At 36.8% G+C, this 5852-nt stretch overlaps 1 protein-coding gene and 1 pseudogene across 9 annotated transcripts in view; both read right to left on the reverse strand.

The window, feature by feature from the left end:
* CEP170 (centrosomal protein 170) overlaps nt 1–5852 on the reverse strand; it is a 166335-nt gene that overhangs the window by 138739 nt on the left and 21744 nt on the right. The gene's annotated exons all lie outside the window — the stretch shown is intronic.
* On the reverse strand, nt 4842–5131 carry LOC101654684 (annotated as a pseudogene).

The following is a 5852-nucleotide window of genomic DNA, read 5'->3' on the forward strand; positions in this document are numbered from 1 at the left end:
AACATATGTACCAATATGCTTGATACAGATGATGTGTGGATCGTTGTAGGAGCCCCCAGTAACATGATCTTTTAATTCAACAACAAAGAATGGCGCATCTTGCTCACCTCCCGGCGGTAACTGTTTCATTCACGGCAGACTGATTTCAGAGAGTGAAGCGGGAGGCAGTTAATGCCTCGGTGTTGGTTAGCCAAATTAGTGTTTTCCAGCTCTCCTGGCCCGCCCACAAGTTTCTGTGTGTGCACAACATGTGCGTCTCTAAAGAACGATTGGAGATGACTCTATTACGCCTATTGAGCAATTAATTACTCAGCCAGAAAGGAAAGTTTGACCAGCAGAAAGTACTTCCACCTCTCCCCCCCAAAAAGTGTACATTCAGGATTCCCATTTCACTTTTAAAAAAACATTCCACATACCCCACCCCCAAGCTAAATCTTAGTAATGGGCCCTGCTGGTGCTGCTGGGTAACTGTTACACTGCTAACCCTAACACTGGTAGTTCAAACCAACTAGCCACTTCTGGTCCCATAAAGATGTACAGCCTCGGAATCAACCTGATGGCAGTGCGATAACTTCTTAAAAGTTCCTGAAAGAAAGTATCCTCAACACTAAAGTCTCTGCCTTTGGATAACATACATTTCTAGAAATGAAAGGAAAAATATTATATTTAATAATAAATTTCAACTAGAACTCAGGACCAAATGAAGTATACATACAACTAATTGTATGCTATAAAAGAAAATACAGACTTGAGGTCTTCTATTTTATTGTGTTCTAAAAATTTCCTGCAGTTATTGTTTTATAGATAATTGTTTTATCTATAATAATTATAAGCTTAGGTACTAGGCGTTAACATATGCATTGATCATAAAGAAGTCTCCAATTTATAGAGTGCATTAAAATGAATTCTCTTCATAATCCACAAGGGCTTAAGTAGTAAGTGCTACGTATAGAAAGCAGTGTAGTGATCAATAGATCACCCCTAATATTATGAAAGCAGAAGTAGTCAAATAAGAACTAAATACATGAAAAGGACAACTTCAGTAATAACGAGCAGAAAGCAACATGAAAAAAGAGAGCACAATTTTGGGGTGGTTCTCCTTTAGGCTCGGAGGTCCAAGGAACAATCGCTGAGAAAGTGACATACTTAAGAAGATATTAAAAGTCAGCTGTGGTGTGTAATTTACATGTGCAGGGACACATAATGAAATGCTCTCCTGGGAAAAATTGATTTCTTGTAAGTCCCCACACCCAAGTGAAACTGTGCGATTAACAAAATAAAGCAATAAATCCACAGCTGTGCTTGTTTTGGAGACCTACCCAAATACTTGTTTCATGTTCACACGAACAAACTTTGTATTGGGGAAACTTTTGCTTTCATATTTACTCATGATTTTTTTAGAATGGGTGCTTAGAATTTCACTTTTACCACCTGTCACGTACATTAACAATTGAATTTTAAGAAGGGATAAAAGAAAATGTACACTGAGAAAATGTAATTTTAAACTCTCATCTAAAATACCACTAAGAAAAAATATTTTTCCTTGGAGACAAACAAATGGCCAAGTAGCTGAGAAGCAACAAAGCCCACATGGAAGAAGCACATCAGCCTGTGTGATCACAAGCTGTCGAAGGGATCAGATATCAGGCATGAAAGAATAAAAAATCATATCATTGTGAATGAGGGGGAGTGCGGAGTAGAGACCCAAAGCCCATTCTGTAGGCAACTGGACATCCCCTTAAAGAAGGGTCACGGGGAAGAGACGAGCCAGTCAGGGTGCAGATGAAACATAACTTTCCTCTAGTTCCTTAATGCTTCCCTCCACCCCCACTATCATGATGCCAATTCTACCTTACAAATCCCGCTAGACCAGAGAATGTACACTGGTATAGATCAGACCTGGAAACACAGGGAATCCAGGACCAATAATGAGAGTAGCAATACCAGGAGGGTAAAGGGAAGGTGGGGAAGAAAGAGAGAACTGATCACAATGATCTACATATAAGTCCCTCCCTAGGGGATAGACAACAGAAAAGTGGGTAAAGGGAGACACAGGGCAGTGTAAGACATGAGAAATTAATTTATAAATTATCAAGGGTTCATGAGGGAGGGAGGGGGAAAATGAGAGGCTGATACCAAGGGCTCAAGTAGAAAGAAAATGTTTTGAGAATTATGATGGCAACAACGTACAAATGTGCATGGCACAATGGATGTATGTATGGATTGTTATGAGTTGTATGAGTCTCCAATAAAATAATTTTTTAAAAAAAGAAAAAACATTTTTCGTAAGATTGAAGCTAATAGTCCAAAAACTATAAAGTCACATATTCTATGGCCTAGTTTATTGTATCTTTTCAAATAAAAGTATTCAAATTTTATGGGATAACTAAATGATTTACTAAAACATTTCTCCAAAAATTCATGTTATAAATGTCTAATTACCCAAGAAAGCAAGTTTTACTTTGCAATAACTTTTCTAAGTATTAAAGGATCCTGCCAAGTTTTCTTTACCAGTTCATGCGAAACAAGAGCTCTGATTTCTGTCCTTAAGCTCGCACTACCTTTAAAATACAAATCAACGAGAACTTCAGTTCCAACATTTAACACATATCTCTGTGCTGGTTAGGTGAGCGCGTCCATTTTCTTTCAATTCCTAAAACAAGCATGTCAACTTTCCCTCTGAAGAAAAGCTGAAGTTAAATGACCTATCCAGTCCCACAACTTTAGTATGAAAGAGCTTTAAAAAGTCTACGGAAAAGAATTTTAGAAATGGCATTTGTCTATGTACTTTTTGAAATCCTCTTGTATTAGTAAATAAGAGTCATCTGGATTCAAGGTTGGGCCTTCAGATATTAAGTTTTCAGTCTTTCCTCAATGTATTTCTCAAGTTTATAAAGAATCAATACTCAAGGAATGCAGGAGTCAAAAAATCAAATGACATATTGTATTGAACAAATTAGATGCCAAAGACATTTTTAAATTGCTACAGAGCAACAAAGTCACTTTGAAGACTAAGTTGCTCCTGATCCAAATCATGGTATTTTCATTGGCTCAGATGCATGTGAATACTGGATACTGAATAAGGAAAACAAAGAATAGATTAACTTAATTATAGTATTGTACAGAATACTGAATATGCCATAAGTATAGCCAGAATGTTCCTTCAAAGGAAGGATGGTAATAATTCCTCTCACAGACATTAAACATATTATCAAAGATTTTACCATATCATTTCTTATGCCTAGAACATCTTCTATTTTAACAGTCCCAACCACAACTAGAACGTCACTTTATCCTACAGAAAAAAATGATACTTCTTCCCTGATAGCTTCCTTTAACACCGCTAGTGCATTGGATTTCTACTGATGCTTGATTTATATAATTGCATAGATTGCCTTACGTTAGACTATTGAAGAAACTATAAACAAGGGCTTCAAAATGTGAATGGAAGAATTTTATGACCTTTCAAGTGAATTTGCCCGTGAACATTTTGAAGCTTACTTGAATTTTCATTTATCTTACTGGACTTACCATTGGACTTACCACTGTACATTTATAGAGACTTTTTAAGGGTCATGCTCATGGTTGGCATTTAATAGTTAATAAATATAAAATTAAAGTTTAAAAAGCAAAATTTTTAAATTTTACTAGTCTACCATGTAAGTTCTGAAGTTGCATAAAAACAATGCAGCTAATAGCTATCTTGAAATTTTGAAGTGAAGGTTTTCTTACCTTTAGTATTAAAACAGGGAAATCTGAGTAAGAAAGATTAACCTCAACTAATTTACAATTATAGCACTGCAAAAGTGGTCTACATATGTCAATGCTTACACAATTTTAATTTTAAATTGAAGATTGAATGTATTAATCTTAATTAAACTGGAACATTGCAATATCAAACAATTTTATTCAAATGGTCAAGTCAAATAGCTAATTTAGTCTCAAGATAAAAATCATGTAGACATGAAGAATACATATTTATGAGACATTTCAGAATTTCTTTTGCAAACTAACGGTATGCTTAAGACTACAAACCAAGATACACAAAAACAAAAAAAAGGTGGCACTAATTTAATCACCTTTGATAATAGTATTAATATGCATTTGTTACAGAAATACTGTTATTACTGAAATTTCTGTTTTAGGGATTAAATCCATGGTTAAAAATGCTCTCTCAAAGAAACCAGTGTGGACTTAACTTACAGTTAAGATGCAATATGCAACTATTTTAAAACGATATAAGAAGCTATACAAAGATGGTCTTGACTTTATCCCCACAGTATATATAATAGTTCAAAAAGTCTTTGAACTCGAAAGGGTGACAACAGGGGAGGATGGGAGAATAGGTTGTAATTTCAAAGAACTAAAAATAGAAGAAACAGAAAGAGATACCAAGGCACAAGAAATATAGGTATATTGATTCATAATGCAGAGGTTGGAGGATGAAACTACAAATTGAGGCCAAGAACAAGGCAGAGAAAGAACGAGGCAGACAGTACGAGTCCTAGTCATGCAAACTGATTACATGAGCAGTTGTTGATGAAAGGCATGACTATCAAGGCAGTATTCTTTGGGTTTTTTTTCATGTTAGGTACTAAAAAAGAATGCATTGTAGGTAAGAGGACACAAACAATATAAAAATCAAAAGCTCATCTGGCACTGAATTGACTTTCCTTTCTTAGCACGTGGGATTTGGGTTTTAATTGTACATAGTATTCTAAAAGGCTCCAGTCTGCCCATGAAATCCTCATCCAGGGGAGAAGCTACGAGACAGATTCCTTGAGCAACTCTTTGGGATCACTCTTGTCAGGGTGGGATGGATTCTTCGTTTCTGCCAACCCCTACTTCTTTCCCTCCTGCCTCATGTGTACAACAGAATAGTCATTACAGGAGATGGTGAGCCTGGTGATTAGTGAAAAGAAGCTCCAAAGCCCACTTTGTCATCTCCACACTAATCCAAATCCTTTACTTTGTCCACGGCCAGAGTCCTTCTGGTTTTCAAAAAACCCAGGGAACTCCTTTTCCATGAGCACTCTCAGGTCCTCCCCTTTGTTAAGTAGCATTTGTTCCCAGCAAATCTGTGAAGCGTGAACATCATCGTTTCCATGGCATGTTCCATTTGAGATGGCATGTTGTGAGTTTAGTGGGAGTCTTGGTAGGGAGGTGTGGGCAGATGCTCAGTGATGGGGGACAGAGGGCCCGTGAGGGAAGCGCGACCGGCCTGATAGCTTAGCAGAGGCAGCAGGCCTGCACTGAGCAAGAGGAAGTGCCCCTGTGGATTTCCGAGACTGGACTCTTTTCTTTAAAAAAAAAAATGTATTATTAATTGGGAGTTAATATATTTATCTTATCATTTCATAGTTCAATCACAGCAAGCAGTATTGTACAATTGCTACCACAATCAGTTTCCAAACACTATTTTCCTTCCTGGAGTCCTTGGCATCGTCTCTCCCAAAAAACAAAAACATTGTCAATCATCCTCCTGGGGTATAAAACAATTGTACTGATAACATCAATCATTTTTCCAATAACATAGAATTTAAGATACTGTTAATTCGAGGAATTCATGTGAGTAAAGTCCAACTGTAAGCTGCAATCCATGAGTTGTTGCTTTGTTCAGACTGATTTCTAAAGAGACTGAGATCTGTTTGCACTGAGCATAGAGACTGCTGCTAGGGGAAAAATTCCTGTATGAATTCTTACAAGTGTAGATCCTTGCCTCTAAGACAAAAACCTGTCATATTAATACAAAAGGAGCACTGAGGTATTAAATAAAGTGGTTCTGGGTCCCCTCCCCCCCTTTAAATCATTTTATTGGTGGGCTCATACAACTCTTATCACAATCCATACAT

This window comes from Echinops telfairi, unplaced genomic scaffold, assembly GCF_000313985.2.
Source record: "Echinops telfairi isolate 266 unplaced genomic scaffold, ASM31398v2 ScPeMD7_7424;HRSCAF=8462, whole genome shotgun sequence".
Taxonomy (NCBI): Eukaryota; Metazoa; Chordata; class Mammalia; order Afrosoricida; family Tenrecidae; genus Echinops; species Echinops telfairi.